The 18,220-nt window shown below is 37.6% G+C and overlaps 1 protein-coding gene across 3 annotated transcripts in view; it reads left to right on the top strand.

Annotated features, from left to right (window-relative positions):
* Positions 1 to 18,220, top strand: part of lrp4 (low density lipoprotein receptor-related protein 4) — a 140,391-nt gene that overhangs the window by 42,629 nt on the left and 79,542 nt on the right. The window lies entirely within an intron of this gene.

The following is an 18,220-nucleotide window of genomic DNA, read 5'->3' on the forward strand; positions in this document are numbered from 1 at the left end:
AGTCAGACAGAACACCTCTGATGTCATCACCCAAAGCACAGGCTCCTTTCAGGGCTGCGTCCTCAGCCCCCTGCTGTTCACCCTTATGACACATGACTGCGTACCCAGGTTCACCACTACCCCAGGTTCACCCACTGTCATTAGACTACTGAATGTTTAAAAAAAAAAAAAAAAAAAAAACACTGAATGTTGGAAAAACTGTAAAACGTACACCATTCTATGTTTACATTTGATCACTGTGTTTACATTTTTATCACTGCTGCACTTAAGAAATGGAAATCCCTTTAGAGCTTTACTGAACAAAATTTCGTTTTGTATACTCTGTGTACAAAATGACAATAACGTTTGTCTAAGTATAAGTCTGTTCACTCAGTTTAAACTTTCAGTTTCATAAAAATGAAAGAACTGAACAAAAACACCTGTATCCTGCTAACTATGGTTTTCTTTTAGATTAATACCTTAAAACAAGGGTTGAGTGGGTACTCCATCTAGTTTCTATAACATGAATGTCCAAATGTATCCTAGTTGACACAAAAGTGTAGTACCCCTCTTTAAGGTAGCTGACAGGCAGTGCAGAGGGGTGGTAAATAATAAACAGAAGATTGGATTATTGAAACATATGGAACACATAGTCATTTTCCGAAGGAGCAATAAATGTGTCTCTTTATTGCATAATTTTGGTGCAGCTCAATCATATTTTGTACTTCAAATACATTTTGCATTAACCTTTTTTTAAACATTCATGATGCTAGTATTATTCCTATTTCCTTCTTGTTGGATTTTGATTTTATTTTTTTAACAGCCAGAATCTTCACAAATCTCTCCACTTTCTATAAAGTAGTGTTCTCCATTTCCTTAATACTGATGAAACTAATGAATCTGTCACACTGGTGTCTCACATGGGTTATTTGGTGTGTGGGGGCAGGATGCTGGATCTGAACTGCATCAGGATTGATGTCTTTATACTCTGAAATGCCGTGGGCTAAATTAACATTCATTGCATTACATCCAGATTGAGAGTCTAAAATAGAAGTACGTTATTGCACAGAGAATTGAAACAATAGATAATTGTTTGGGACTGAAAAGCAACCATAAGCACTATCCTAATTGTTCTTCATAGCATTCAAGTTGATCAAGGTGGGCAGCTTAACTAGAAAATTATTTTATAATTTAGTGATTGCAGCGTCTACAAATTAGACTTTGCTGAGTGTCATGTTTCCACCTCCTTCTGCCATTGATGATCTATTAAGAGTTATTATGCCAGAAGATAATTGTTTCTCAGCCAGAGGGAACACATTCACAATCTTTCCTTGGTGCAGCTAAAAGTATTGCACAGTAACAAAAAATAATTTTATTCAATCTCTTTTAGATTTAGGCTTTATTATAAAAACAGAGTCAGTTCTTAATGTTTTTTGTGCTTGTGGCGATGTAGAGAAAAAAAACAGTACATATGATGTTTAATTGGCCCCCCGTTAAACATCTTTTCTGGGGGGGTCAGCTATTGCAGAGGATGCTGTATGGTCATTTTTTTTATTTTCTCTGGAAACCAAGAGCTGTGCAGCATAGCAACCAAACAAGATGCTTCGCAGATGGTCTATAATTAGCTTAAGTGAAACGGTACCTTCTCAACCTACATACGTGTTGGAAAATTAGAAAATTAGTATAATTATTGGGAGTTTGGACTTGGTTTCTAGTTAAGATGTATTTGTTAAAGTACGAAGCATTTATTTATAATTTTTTACAAAAAGGGAGAAAATTACAGAAATCTGAGGGTTTGTGACACCTCATTTAAGAAATAAAAACACGATGTAAAACAAACAAAGATGCAGTTTAGTGCAAAGTTATTGGATATTATGTGTGTATATGTCTAGAGATTTTTCAGATGTAAGTGATATATATGTTTAACCTGTAGATATAGATGTACAGGATTATAAACATTTCATATTTTTGCTCTATCCTTTTCTTTTTCTAAATCTTTTCTTATCTCCTACTTCAAACAGATATCTAGTTTCCATTGACTTCCCCTGCATAATTCCCAAGATGACTCATCCTCCTGCTCCTGGAATCCTTCTTCATGAGGAAATACTTATTTCACATTTCTCTCTTTTTTTTTTTTGGTAATGCTTGTCAAGGTGAAAGTCCCCTCTGGGGCTTGATGTACAAAATAGTTCCTTGCAATGGTAGGTGGGGAAGATTTATAGTGTATTCATTCTCCAAGAGGAGTAACAACATCTTTAGTGTGGCTAAGGCTGGCAGGAGGTGTACTGTGGCACCCCTAAGGAGAATTTGGCCCTTCTTGACTGTTTTGTAAGCGTTTGACAGGTGAAATAGTGTGGGAACTGTAGGGAGTGTTGCTTTAAAACGCTTTTTGTTGCACTTGTCGGGGATGTGGAGGTGCCGCATGAATGCTCAATAGCTCTGTAGGAGCCACTGGTGAATGGTTAAGGGGGGAAAATGGCTATCCGAGATTGTTTCTTCAGCTTCTTCCACATGGAAGAAGCTTTCTCTTAAACAAGCCATTGCACACTTACAGAATGCTTTTAATGTGGTCCAAAATACTTTGCTACAGTTGAAACTTGTGCTCAATGCAGAAAAAACTTAATGTATGCTTTTCACAGACCTTCGGAACAGGTCACTGAATGTTCCTTCAGTGGTTACTCTTGATGGTCGTGAAATACAGATAGTTTCAACTTATAAGTATCTTGGTATTGTCATTGATGACAACCTATCATTTAAGCCTCATGTTCACTGTCTAGTGAGAAAGTTGAGACTAAAATTGGGTTTTTACTTTCGAAATAAGCTGTGCTTTTCTTTTTATGTAAAAAAACGGTTGGTGGCATCCACTTTTTTAACTGTGCTGGACTATGGTGATATATTATATATGCATTCATCTGCTCAATGCCTGCAGATGATAGACGCAGCCTATCACGCATCATTGAGATTTATTACTAATTGTAAAGCTCGCACCCATCATTGTGAGCTGTATTCTCGTGTAGGGTGGTCTGCCTTGGCTACACGGAGGCTTTGTCATTGGTATATATTTATATATAAGGCAATTCTTGGTGCGCTTCCATCTTATTTATGTTCACTTCTTATGAAAAAAAGTACTGGTCATTACTCTCTCCGTTCTCAGGCTGTTGTCTTGTTTTCTGTCCCACGTGTCAGTACTGAGCTGGGTAAAAAGGCCTTTGCTTACTCTGCTCCCTTTACATGGAATTTGCTGCAAAATAACATGAAACTTAGTAAATTGGTTCCTTTGAATACTTTTAAGTTGAGAATTAGATGTTTTGAGTTAGACTCCCTCACATGTCAATGTTTTAATTGAAATTTTATTGTAAGTGCATATTTGGCTTTTATGTGTGTGTCTTTTATACGTATGTAATGATGTGATGTAATTTTGATGCCTATCTTGGCCAGGTCTCCCTTGCAAAAGAGATTTTTAATCTCAATGGGTATTACCTGGTTAAATAAAGGATAAATAAATAAATGGAGTCTGTCCACATCTCTTCTTTCCAGTGATGACTCCCACAGAGGATAGCAGAACCATTTTCTTTTTTCTTCTTTGCTTTGAATCTGATAGGACTGAGTCATAATTTCTCAGTTGGAGCCAATTGGTCACCATATGAACCTGCCATTTGAACAGCTTGTTCTAAAACACGTTCTGCCTAGGGAATAAATGTCCTGTTAACTGTACTATAGTGTCATAAAGCTGTCTTACCGTAAAAAACGGCTGTCTTTGTTCCCAGTCTGGTCAAATATAGATACTATTGTTGCTTAAGGTACAATGATTTGCATTTAGCTGCAATTTTGCTCCTGAACAATAAGCTACCGATCTTTACCTTTCCTGGCTTTAGTTTAAGCCCTTTAGGCAGGGAAAGTGGTTGGGTTTAGGGCTGCAACAACGAATCGATAAAATCGATAAAAATGGACTTTTAAAAGCGTTGGCAACGAATTTCATCATCGATTAGTTGTGTCGCGCGATTATTGCGTCATCCGCCGCGCCGTCATCACTGCCTCTTGACTGAAAGAGGAAGAAAAAAAAAATGGCAGAGCGAGTCAGCTCTGCAGGTGCAGTGTTGCCAACTCAGCGACTTTTCAGACCCCTCCAGCGACTATTTTTCAAAAAAGCGACTAGCGACAAATCTGGCGACTTTTGTCGGTGTCCCTGGCGGCTTTTGGAGACTCTTACGTGAAAGCATGTATCGTTCCTACTCTGCCGTGGGGCGCCTCCCCCCACTCCCGCAGGAGTCCCTCTCAGCTCTGCAGTCAGAGCCTCAGCGTCCAGACTGCAAATGAAGCGCGCATGCACCGGGATTGTGCGGCGCAAATTGATCACGATAATTAAAATAGCCTGCGCTTTGTAAAGCGAAAAAAGTGATAACATGCAACTTTTTTCAAAAGAAATTAACATGGCACGGAACCACCATGTTTGTTTGGTTTTAAAGTGGGGAAACGTTACGTTAGTTTCTCAGGTAGCTCATCTGATGCTTTCCTTACCTTGTTAGTAGGTTACAGAAAGTGATAAGGTTGGCTACTTATTTTACTTTTAATTTCATTTGAATTAACTTAAGCAGCGTTTACAATTACTTTATAAAGAAAATTAACTTGCAAATTATGAGGGCAAGGCTTTTAAAGTTTAAATCTTCTGGTGAAGATAAAGTAAAGAAGATCCTGCAATTTATGGAAGTAAAGCAGAATAAAATCCAGCAAGATCAGTAATATGTCAATTAATTATATGCCACATTCCCATGTAAATTGGAGTCTTTGGAGGATGTGTTTTTTAGCACCCCTAGTTCTCTCATTTTTATTCCAAATACAATTTATAATTTGAATCACAGGGCTATTTTTATCTCTATGGTTCAGTATTTTCTCAAGTAGCAACTTTAACTGCTATACTTTCCTGTCTTAAAAGGCAGCCCTCTTCTAGTCTAAAAAAACTCATTTGTTGAAATGGGGGGCCTATTGTTTGAACCCCTTAGGGGCTTTTAAAAACAAAAATGTCTTTTTTTGCGCTTTATGAAACAAAGTACCCTATATTTTGTGGATGTACAGCTACATTTCTCATGTAAGTTTGCGTAGTTTTAACACAAACATTTATTTTTCATATTGCACCAGTACAGTTAATGAGCAACCTGTACTTGTGTGCTTGTTTGTTCTGTCTAAAATGTTTATTTTGGAATAAAGAGGTTAATATAAAAAAATTTTTTTGTCCGATTCATTGATTAATCGAAAAAATAATCGTCCGATTCATCGATTTTTAAAATAATCGTTAGTTGCAGCCCTAGTTGGGTTGATACATGATGATGCAGTGTGTCACCAATGTGTTGAAAAAAAGAGCATTTTGAGGGTATATGTTGCCATGAGAACAATGTAAAATCCTCTATTGTTGCTTTTTATCTTGAATAAGAATTAAGTTCTTGTCTAATTGGAACTTGAGAAAGGTTGAGGCTGTCAAACACTAATGTGACAGGTGCAGATGTTCCTGTAAAGAAGAGGATGCAAGTTAAATAGAAATTGTAGAAGAATATGGCTTCTAAAAGGAAGTATTGGATGGGTGAAGAAATGTAGGTTTTACAGGAATAGCTTTTGGTTGTTTTTGTAGGATGGAGAGAGTAAGGTAGAGTGAAGCAGGGTAAGGGACTGCTTAGAGCCACTGCCTGGCGAGGGCCATTGTTCATCCTTCCCTTTAGAGCTGAAGGACACAGGAGAGTTTCACACGCCACTCCAAGGCATCCTGCTGGGCAGCCCCGGAAGGGGGCTATTGCAGTCGGTAAAGAAGGCCTGGCCATAGGGATAAATTACTCTCAATGGAGGGGTCTGTGTTTGCAGTTTTCTTCTTCTTTTTTTCTTTTTTCTAAAAGGAGCCAGAGAGGGAAAGAATTCAACCCCAACCACAGGTTGTCTGCTTCGCTTCTGGAAAGCTATGTCTTCCAAGTCACCAGTTTACCGTCTCTCCACCCCCAGTTCCCTGAAAGCCTCTCCCCTCCCACCATCACTGGTATGCTTTGGGGTTTTGGATGTTATGTATGGATGAGGGTGGCTGTCCTGCAGAGTTTCATAACTTAAAAATATGAACTTACTCTTACTTTTTTTGAAAATATGTTCAGTATGTTCTAAGAAATTTCTCTAAATTGTTATTTCGTTTCCGTCCTTAAAAATTATTTAAAAACTTTCTTTCAAGTGGATAGTAATTTTAAAAATTTCTCTTTATTTTGTTTGTCTTTCTTGATCTGACAGGTTTCTTTTTTAGGGCATGCCAGTAAATTTTTCAAAAATGTTGTATTACAGTTGAAAGTAACATAAACAACATGGAAGAATATTTTCAGGCTTACTATTAGATACAGAAGTGTTTAATGCAATGGAGGATAAAGGAGTTACAGGATTGTTTAGGCTCCATCCATCCTTTCATGCATTCATCCATCTGTCCATCCATCCTTCTGAACAATTCTGCTTTCTGGTGTAATATGGTTTGACATGGCAATCATATTATTATCGGGTACAATACTTATTTTTCAGATGAAACACTTTATAGGCTGTTTATAAACAGAAAAAAATCATGTTATATGATCATTATTCTGTATTATATTTTGTTATCATTTAACTTTTTTTTTTCTTTGAATGGTCTGCCAAGATAGCAAATGTTTCTGTCTTCCAGTTCTGTTTTCCAGTCACAGGTTAAACTACTTTCCCTCTATGATTTATACTTCTAAATTCTTTTTTTGTTTCTTCACAAAACTATGTTTAGACATGTGCATCATTTTCATAGATGGGTATTTTGGATGTTTGACTGTGAGACTGATGAGAGAGAGAGAAAAAAAAAGGAACGGGTCAATATTGTCAAACTGGCATAATGTTTTTTTCCCCCCTAAATTCCACATGTTAACGTCAATGGAGTCTGGTGCTGAAGCAGAGAAGGGTAAAGCTGTGGAGCATGCTGTGTCAGTTTATAGCTGTATAATACAGAGCCGGACCCCGGTGCCTGCTCTCCTGATCCAGTCAAAACCCATAAAGTGAGTTATTGCTTGCCCACATGGAATAATCTCCTCTTATTACACCTAACCCTTCACTGTGGGTTCACCCGCACAGACATGGGCTAAATTACACTGCTAATACCACTCTGCCATATGAGACCTGTTCGGCACCACACATCCTGTTTTCCTTTAGAATTATAGCAATAGAAAATTATATTATTATAGATGTTGTACTCTGTTAAGTCATTTATTTTAAGGAAAAATTATTCAAACTTGTAATCACCAGCTATTTTATTATGTACACCGTGCTGGGAGAATATGGTAGTGCATTTAATCACAATCAAGGTATAGCTCTGCTTGTTAGGAATATATTTAGCAAATTTGATGGTCTTCCATCTGACATTTTTTATGAATTATTTCAAGACAGGATTAATACACCTCTGCTGTCTCCTTGTGTTATATGACAGGCCCTTGGCGGTGAATGGCTTAGAAGTCAGCTTCTTTTCCTCTTGACTAATCAAATGAGCTACTGACAGCAATTGATCAGCCGACTTGTAAAAGGACAGGCCAGCTTTATGAGTGGAAAGATTAGAGTAGTGATGGCCTATGGTTTTGTGCAACTAGCCAAGGTTTTTAAATTCTAAAGATTAAAAGGATTTCTTTGAAGAGCAAAAAAAGTTTAATTTAAATTCTTTACATTTGCTCAGGTCAACAACATGCTGTTGGCACTGATTTTAAGTGACATTATTGTTTTTAAAAAATGGTATGGAGAAACTTTAGCTTCATTTTATGATTAATGCTGACTTCGATGCAGCACGGCCCTCCTGTCATCCTGCAGCTCCGGCTCATAGCTGCGTGGGATATATCTCTGTCTCCACTTGTGATTTATGAATGATCAGAAGGAGGTCAGAAGCCCCTCTGGATGATTAAATGTCAAACCCATCTTAGAATTACTACAGTTTACAATGACTTTGCAGCTACTATTAAAGCTAATTTATGTCTGTATGTTGATTAATGTATCATTTATTTACCCATTTGTATATGAAACACAGATTTTCACACTAAGCCTCACCAAATAATGCATTAGCTTTACTTGCATGTTTATGAAATGAAACTGAACCAATTGCAGCTACTATTAAAGCTAATTTATGTCTGTATGTTGATTAATGTATCATTTATTTACCCATTTGTATATGAAACACAGATTTTCACACTAAGCCTCACCAAATAATGCATTAGCTTTACTTGCATGTTTATGAAATGAAACTGAACCAAATCTCACTTCAAGGAAAATACTTCCCTTTGATGCAATTTCCAGTTATTTGATGCATTAATGGTGATAGCAAGGTTTTACCTACACCTGTGTGTAGATAAAAACATAATTTTTTTTTCCAAGCTGGGTGCTTTGAATAGTTCTGATAAAAACCCAATAAACACAAAAAAAGTATTTGTAATTTTGAGAAAGAAAATCAGGTTCAGCCCTAAACTTAAGTTTATTCTCATGTGGATGTGAGCTTTTCTTTGAATGGATAGCTGAGGCCCCTAACAGAGGATTTGGTGTTTAAAGCCAGGATGGTAGAAAGTTGTATGTGTATGTCCTTGGTTGTGTATGTGTGTGTTGATGTTGATTGGCCAAAAAGTCAGTCTGTGGATTAGAGGGAGCTTGGACACCAAGTGCTCACTCAGCACATAGTGCAGCAAGTCTAGTGTTCACAGCCAGAGGCAGAGCTCGGAGCTCTGCTCTGTTTACATTGTGGGTTTGATGCACGCATGCATGCATGCACCCTCTTCTACGCAGACACACAAACATCACCACTCGCATAAACAATCCCATCCATACATACCAAAACCAATTCATGGCTTTATACTCCAAATGATCTGGAGTTTCCACTCTTATTTTCTTAATTCTGTTTTGTACAACCTGTAACGTTTAGTAAATATTAAGTATATGTAAAAATGTGTGTGATTATTGGTGTGTTGAAATTTAACACTAAGCATTGTCTCATTTGAAGTCCCAATACTGTAGTTTTTTTTTTTTACTCCAAAAGAATCCTCCTAATCTTAGTAGGTCAATTCAAAAAGCTTTTAAAACAATGGGCCAATTTTTCAACCTTTCTGTGTCTTTGCACACTCGACAGAACTCTTGACTCACTGAACAATTCTTTTCTCACCCACACTTCATAGAGCCAATACTGGCATCCTCCCACTCGGCTTATGACTAGATCTGCAGCTTTTCATCTGTTTGCTTCTACATCCTGTTAAACCTTCATTATCTACATAAAAAACCTATCCATCCAGTCTCTTTCCATCATTAAAGCCTTGAAAAAACTCCAGGCTGTAAACAGCGGGCACGAATGGAAGCAGTTGTGACGCTCTATTTTGATCATTTTTAATCTTTGATCATGAATGCATAGTATTTATTGTGTCTTTCCTAGTTGGGTTTAAATATCCCAGACACACATGGAAATCCCAGAGCCTCAATGTACAATGGGCATCTGCCAGATTCATCACAAAAGGCTGACAGCCAAAGAAAGTAAAACACTTTAACAGTGGATGTTTGCACTTCTCCCTACTTTAGCCCCCAATGTATAAACAGTTCTGAAAGCTTTAAGTTTGCAAGACAATTTTTTCCCCTTTCTTCTTCGATGGTCTATATAATTGTCCAGCAACCACTCAGCCAATAGAGTGCTATCTTTAAAGAGACTTCAGAGAGTCTGTGGCTCTGCCCATGGACATACATACAGTATGGGTTTGCATATGTGTGCATGTGTAAAGTTGTGTTCAACTTTTGTTTGTGGATCTTTGATTTTTGACCATCAGCACTAAGATAATTATATATTACCATGGGAGTAACTATGTTTTGGTTTATTTCTAAGTTTGTCTGACCTGTACTTTGGTTAAGAAGCAATGATTTTTTTTAAAGGAATTTGCTATTAATCAAACTATGTGAAACTTTCTTCATTATGGTTAAAGAATTGTTGTGACGACCTGACCTTAAATGGCAAGCCAACAAAACGCAAGCCCTGCTGAGGTATGTTGTAAGAATGTGATTGAGTCCTGCAGTGTGATAAGGCTGAAGTTTAATGAAAGTCTGAGATGAGCAGGCGTGAAAAGAACCCCGCTGCTGGATCAACTCTTTCACATATCGGAGGCTGGTTTGTGTGCGTGCCTTCATGCATGCCTATGTGTACAAGACTGAGCACACCAGGAGGGATGAGATTGTCATGGCAAGGCAGCAAAGGAATCTTTTTTTTAGCTGTGCTTTGAAGATTTGGTATCAGCTCTGAACTTGTTTGACTGGTTCTTTGTCCGCTTTAAAGTTTTGATTTTTTATTTTTTTCCCCCCCCACTAGCCAAATCATCCTTTCTATTTTCTTCCTTAGTCGCGCCAAACATTTGTTACTGTGGTTCGTAGCTCGCCACATCAGGGCAGCTTAAGCATCCCTGACAAAATTAATAAGTGGGGATGAGCCAATGCACAGCAAGGGACTGGCATGAAGAATGAGCTAACAGCTTCAGTTTAGGTCAGCATAACCTGCAAACCTGATGAGTGCAAGGCATTTAGTGACTGGACAATGTAGGTGTTGAAATTCTTCTTTCAGCTTCCATATATTTTGATGTAGATGAATAGAATTAGCAGAACCTTCTGCAATATTTAAATAACCAATAATGGATTCATGTGCTGCAGTAATTTCTAATAAAACTTAGAGTGAGAAAGAGGATATTTGGATTAAAATCTATTCAATGTGTTCTGAAGAAAGAGCTGACTAGAGATGGGTGAAAATTAAATGATCAAATTCACATTTACCATATTTGAGTATTTACGCTAAAATTATAAAAATTAATATTAGATGTAAACTTGACACTAGCTACGAGGCCTTTTCTACTTGGGCTAAATCTTTTCATAAAATGGCACTGGATCCTGAAAAACCCAGAAACCAAACTATAGAATATTTAAAATTGATTTTATCTAGTGTAAGAAATAGTTGCTTAAAATGACATTTTCATCTATATGTTCATAGCTTCCACATTTGTTTCCCTAGTACTTCCCTCATACAAAAAAATACTATTTTTTATAAAGCTCTGATTGACACAAAGTAAACCTTTTACATAACATTAAACAAAATTATAGGAACGCAACTAATGATTATTTTTGTGACTTGATTAATCTGTTGATTATTTTTTTGATTAATAGTCTTATAGCCATAAGTTCCTTAAAGACGATTTTTTTACAGAATTAAACCAGGTCAAACTAAAACTTCCACTTACGGAGTTCTGGATACAGCATATTGACAGAAGAAAAGTTTTTTTTTAATTCTTAAAATATTGATGTATATAATTATAGTTTTCTTACAATCCCCTATTTAGTGGGTCGCTCTGTCAGCTAAAGGAGTGTTTTAGTGTCTCTATACTCCAGTTAACGATTTATCAATTACTAAATTAGTTGACAATTATTTCAATAATCAATTAACCCAGATTAATCCAATTAATTGTTTTAGCCCCACAAAATTTTAGCACTTAAAGAGAAAAGAAAATTACAAGGAAGATCTTAAATGTGTGCATTCTCTACGCATGAAGCATTTAGTATAGAGCCTAAATGATTCAGCCCCACCTTGATTGGCTGAGAGATCTTAAACGTTGACTTTCATTGCCTCATTATAGATTTTGAGTGACAGTTACTGCAGGTGAGTAGCCTTGTTGTAAACGTGCTCGGCCATCCGTTGTGTTTTGCCAGCACACTCATGCTGTGATAAGTGACAAATGTTGAACACTGTTGCCTGACAGAGACGCAGGACGCCAGTTGTCCATTCTCGGTGTGCAGTGCAGCGCAACGCTGTGCTGTGAGGATGAATGCTGCTGATTTTTAGATGGCGAGGACCAAGCAGTTGCTGACATGCTGAGATGCAGCTGTCTCTCTGAAGCTTTGCCTTTACAGCTCAATACCAGTAGAGGATGGAGGACAGACAAAAGAGTTGAGTCATTCCTTATGTGCTCCTTTTCTTTCCTTTTCATTGTTTCTGATGTAGAAATTTCTCTCTTATCAAATTTTCACTGCAGCGTTCTCACACTGTCATAAAGCTGTTTCTCCGACCCTCCAGGTAGTATCAGGGGAGGTCCAAGCCTAATTAACTGGAAGCCCTTTGACATCATTTAAAGCATGCGGCCACCCGCTCTCTGGGCTGGTTTGCCATTGTGTTTTTTGGCCCCTCTGCTCCCTGCACAAACCTTCACACTTATTATTTAACCATTTACCAAAGTAAATAAAAAGTGCCGGAACAGACCTTGAGTACCCCTTGGTTATATATCCTGCAACGTGGCAGCTTCTGGTCTCAGTCAATGAACACTGGCTCTTCCTGTAGTTGGTTCAGGTTTAAGTGTGGTGTCTGCCTGGTTTGTGGATCAGTCCTTTGTGTTTACCTCCGGGAGACCACCTGTCCTGTTCCACACCAGGTCTGCTTGGACATTTTGGGGTTTTGGGAAACCGAAGATGGTGATCATTGGTGGTCTTTGGGTGTGCTTCAAGCTGGAGAAAAACTCCAGAGCTGAAAAAGAAATCACTAAGCTCTGCCCACACCGGATAGAGAAACTTTGATGCCGTTTTATTCAGCAGTATTTCCCAAAAATGCAAACTCATACTCATAGAGTTCAGTTATAGATAAATTAGGGTAATATATTACAGGGCCTGCTGTCAACTCGCCTTCTTGGTGGTCATTTTTTCCCCTAAACCTTAATTTGCTATGCATGCAGGGAGTGCATGTTACAAACAGTTAAACTTTACGTAAATAGAATAAAACAGATTCTCTCTGAATCCTAAATCGATCCAACACACTGCAGTATGATAAGCATTTTGGTGAATCAACTTGTTTGATTTCTACAGTACATTAACATGTTTCGGCCTCGTTTGCATTGTCAGAAACTCTAGAGGACTCAGGTGGAGGCCTTAGCCACTGCCTGGATCAAAAGCTACCTGTCCTAATTTTTATGCCCCTGCAGAGTTAACAGTCTAATCAGGTAGTCAGCAGCCCAGGAGCAGCAGAGGGGATGGTACTCTCACCAAGAAGATGATAAAGTCAGCCAGTGGACATTTTTGTGCAATGGTGAACATGTGGCTTCTGATTCTGAAAGTGAATAATATAAATTCATCTGAGTTCCCCTGTACAACAGACTTGACTGGAAATCAACTGCAAAGCCATCTACAAGAAGAGACATAGCAGAATGTTCTTCCTTTGCAACGAGATGCTACATATCTTCTATCGATGTGTTAATTGTCTTCTTTAGAAGACCGTGTAACAACAACAGTTTCTAGGTCAAAGGCTTCTCCAGATCTACTGCAAAACGCACAACTATTGAAGACTTTACTGCCAACATCTACATCTGCTTTTTGTGGATGTTCCCAGCTAGAGCAAAAAAAACTTGAAACATTTAAATTCCTCTCGTTATTTTGCTTTTTTTTTTCTTCCCTGCTTAAAAGTTTCAGATAAAAAATAAAAAACCTTTGTTTATTTTAAGACAGTAATACCCAGAGTAAATTCAAATAGTTTTATGTGATTTCAAATATTAAAGGGGAACCACGGCTATTTAAGCTAATCTGGCAATATGTGGAAATATATTTGTACCTCCTATTAAATTATGAGCTTAATGTAACTAACCACATATCTCTCGCTTAAATATAATTTGCCTCATCAAGGTGTGATTGCTTTTAAATATATATAATCAATATCTTTAAAAATAACCTGTATGACAACAGGAACACTAACAAAGAACGACAGCATTTCACAAATAAACCAAATCAGAGACAGATGGGAAATAACTTATGATATATGTCTGAAACCTGTTACCAAGGGATATTTAAGGCTTTGGAATTCCAGCAAACTACAGTAAAGGCCATTATCATCCATCAGAGAGAAAATATGTACCAGTGGGGAACCTCGTCAGAAGATTCAAAAGAACCATATGGGCACATTCACTCAGCTTGATCTGTCCAGGGATTGGTAATTGAGAGAAGATTGAAACCATCAGTTGCCCATCTTAGCTATCACAGGATCCTAAGAAAGGGCCAAATATCATCACGTATTTGCAATGGATTGTTCCAGTGATGGTATCGCTCCAGCACTTTGATGATTTAGTGGAAATAAAAAGCACAAAGAAGAAAGTAAGTTCTCATGGATCCTCTTTTGATGCTTTGATGTCCAAATGCACTTGTTCTGCACAATTCTTTTTCAAATTCTACTGTCTTCATGAAGGCACTTTCACTTTCTTTCATCTTGTTCTTATACTTGGATATGTTGCGTCTATGTCACATCCTCTCTTGCTAATTTTAACACCAAGACAAGCCACCTTTTACGTTGCAAGTGACTGCCTCAGATATCTAAAAAAAACAATGCAGAGACCAGCAGTTTCTGAAGATAAGTCTAATTGAAATGTTTTTGTGTCATCTTTTAATGGCAATTTATGCAACACCAAAAAAACGTAATCCCTGTGTGATTTAAATGACCAATTTTGCTAAGGCTGTTTGAAAATAACAAACAAAAATAATAGAAACTGTTGGTTAAAGTTGTTGCTGCCAGTCTTTGGACAGGCTAATGGGTTTGGGTGGCAAGTCGTTCCCAATATAGTGCCTTATTGGTTTGTAAAGCCTTTTCTTTCAAAATTAAATGGCAATTTAACTGGATTTTGCATTTATGTCGACTACCTGTGATGTTTAAAATTGTTCTAAGAAACATTTACTGGTAAGTATAAATGAAAGTTGGAAATAGAAGATCTAACAAAAGTTTTTTGCTGCATTGTTTCAAAGCTGAACAAGAAAAAAAATGTTATTTCACAAAAGTACGTTTGTACTACCCCTATGGGGCTTTGTCAGTATGATCCATGGTTTATTCTCAAACTACCTTTATTGTTGAAAGAAATCCAAACATATCATTGAACTATAAAGACAGTTTTTGTGTCAATTCTTCACGTGAATAGGCTTTGAAATATTGAGACATTTGTGCTGTATTCATTCCACAAAGTGGCTTACTGTGTCTACATAAAAAGCCTTGCTTGTGATCTGGTATCTTTGTGATGCATCAGAAGCTTGTCACGCTGGCGCTCTCCAAAGGCACTGTGCTGCGCCAGGCCTGGCTGTTGCATAGTTTCTGTGTCTGCAGCCTTACGTAACAATCTAGTGTGTGCTGATCTTCCTCTACTATCAGAAAAAAAGATAAAGGTCTGTCTGTTTGAGCATAGTTTCTGACTTTCCTAAACTAATGTTTGTTTGTGCTTGAGATGCAAGTTTTTTGTTTTTTTGTTTTTTTACCACTATCACTTTCCGTCATAAATGATATCTTGTTGGGATTTTTTGTTTTTGTTTCCTTGTTTATTTTAAATTTGTAATTAATGCTAAATAAAATTCAAGCGTCGACTTTTCCCCTTTAAAAAACAAAACGAAAACCCAAACTATGAGTTTTCTCGGCATCTGAAGATCCTGCAGTTTGAGCACCACCGTGGAGTTGAGATTGCCTTGATATTGTCAGCTTTAACAGAAGAAATGTTAATTTTGAATGTATGCACATACATTTTAATCACTTTGATCATTTTACTGAGAAGTTAGGGTTTGGGGAATAGTATCATTTATAGTAGTAAGGATTTCTGTCTGTAATATTTGATATGTTTTCTACTGAAATGAGAAGCTCTCTAATCTTATTGATAATTGTGCAATAAAAAATAAAGCATATTTGATTTGATTTGAACATTTTAAATAATGTTTGTATTGGTGCTTTGAACCCTAAAGTTTGAGAAAATATCCTAACATCATTACACTTCTGTTACAGGCCCAAACCCATAATACAGGACAGGATTTTTAACTTGTTGCTTACATCAACTTCTGCCATCCCATCTGAATTCTCAATCTGAACTCAACCCAGATATCACATTTCTTCAATCTAGCATTGTACAATTAGTTTTTCATTATTTAATTTGTATTTAATTATAATATTAAATAATAATAATATTTAATTTGTTGTAGCAATCTTGAACTTTTAAAATAGTTGTGTGACAATCCCTAGAGAGGTTTCATAAATACAGTATGACTGTTTGGAATTGTCAAACATGTCATATTAAAAAAATCCCTTAAATTCCCCTTTATTAACTATTTTGTTGCTATGATTTAAATCAAACTACTTGTCTACGATTAAACTTGTCTACCACGATTAAAGAGAGTATGCTGTCGCACAGAAGGGAACAGAGAGTTGCAGCTAGCACCTAGATCTATGCATCTGGAAGTAAAACTTTTTTTTCATGCAAATGTTGCAGCAAAGTCCTGCAGCACTGGACTCTGGAGAAGCAGGCTTTTAAGGTCATGAAAAAACTGAAACCATGGGGTAAATACATCAACATGGTTGTGCTTAGTGAAAAAGAAAATTGCAATAAGTTGTCCAAAAATTTTTTTTTCTTATTAAAATATTTAGAGTTTTTCCTTCTGGCAGGTACCCTGTTATATCCCCACAATGATACCACCTGTCTCTGCAGATTGATGCACATGGTTTCATTTACACTGCTTTAGAATAATTTATATAGGTTTGTGGCATAGTGTGGTTGGTGGCTTCCTGCTAGTCTCTTAAGTTTCTTTGGCTCTGGTCAAAGCTAGTGACCCCCGCTATTTAAAGCATGTTTGACAAATGCAAGCCCTCTGATGTGGCTTCATGTTGACAAGACTTCTGCTGCAGCTCACAGACTAATTTAGGGCTATGTAAACCCACACACATCTGCACGAAACGTACATTAGCTCAAGGTTACAAATTGAGCAGAGTTTATGACACTAGGGTTCCAGCTAAAAAGGTTGGGTTGACGAGTGCCTAGAATCTGTTGCAGACTGTAGTAGATGGTCAGATTGTCCTCTGTTGTCTCTCGGGTGAATGCTACACCCCGAGGGTCAGGGACTGGAGGAATTCCAGACTGTGTTGGAGAAAATTAGAAAGACAAGTTTAAAGACAGGAAGATGTGGATGACGCCATCCCTGTTTCACTTCAATTAGTGAAGAACTCGGAAAGCAATGGGACGGGGGGGGGATTAGAGAAGATGAGAAAAGAAGGGAGGCAACTAAGGGGGGGAAATGTGAAGAAAGGATTGTGGAAAGAGGAGAGAGGGAAATGAATAGAAAGAGGCCATTAATTTAGTGCTGTGGGAGGGATCTGAAGGTTACTGATGCCTTTGTGAAGAGGCCAGGAACCACACACAGACACATGCACACACGCTCCAAGAAACTTTGGGTTGTGGCAGGCTGGTTTCAGCTAAACTGACACACAAATACACACACAGATGGTCATTAATGGACTTCAAAGGGAGAGCAAAACAGGGGAAACCTGATTTGTTCCATCTCATCGTCTTGCATCTCTGGGATGTCTGTGATCATGTGATACCTTTTTTGTAGCCATGGTTAGGTCTTGGAGAACGGTAAATGTATTGTGTGTTTGACTTATTCTAAGTTAAAGGGTAGATGTTTTCTCTTTTTTTTATGTTGTATCCGCAAAACATATATATATGGGTTTGAATGGTGACAAAGCCATTCTAAAGCACATATTAAGGCTCATGTTGTGCCTGAATCCATTTTTATTTTTGATTCTGTTCATGGTGGAGAATCCTGCTTAGGTTTGGTTGGGCCAAATATACTCTAAATGCGCAGGGTCATCTTTCAGCACACCATTTCACTTTTCTTACACTAATTCACTGCGCTTCTTCCAGCAGTCCACACTTTCTTTCACTTTTTCTTATCATCTTCTCCTTCTTTCCAACCGCCCGGCTTGCCACAGGTTTACCTGCTTTGTCTAAAAGTAGCAAACAGCAGGAACCCAACCTGACAGCAGCTCATTGGCTAATTTGTATCACGTGTAGCCTGGTGCCTGATGCTCTGGAGGGCTTTACCCTGTTAACAGGAGAATGCGAGTGAAATTAGACACTGCCGTCGGACAACATGCAGTAATTTTAGGTTGAGTCCGGATCCGGACTGCGGTCCGCTAATCCGTGACCTCTGATCTAGAAGATGCACCCATAGGAGTCTGGAGCATCCACATATACAAATCATTCATGGGGTGTCTATTAAATGTAAATTTTTTTCTACCCTGTAGACCAAAGGCTGCCACCCAAAAGATCTAAAAGTTGTTTAGACTTCTACACTTTTAACAACATGGTGTTGTTGTTCAAGGGATTGTTGTTAGGCTTTCCATTTACCAGATGAAGAGAATTCAACTTGCAAAACGTTTTTTAAGCTTTTT

This window comes from Cyprinodon tularosa, unplaced genomic scaffold (assembly GCF_016077235.1).
Source record: "Cyprinodon tularosa strain WSP-4 unplaced genomic scaffold, ASM1607723v1 ctg543, whole genome shotgun sequence".
NCBI classification, from domain to species: Eukaryota; Metazoa; Chordata; class Actinopteri; order Cyprinodontiformes; family Cyprinodontidae; genus Cyprinodon; species Cyprinodon tularosa.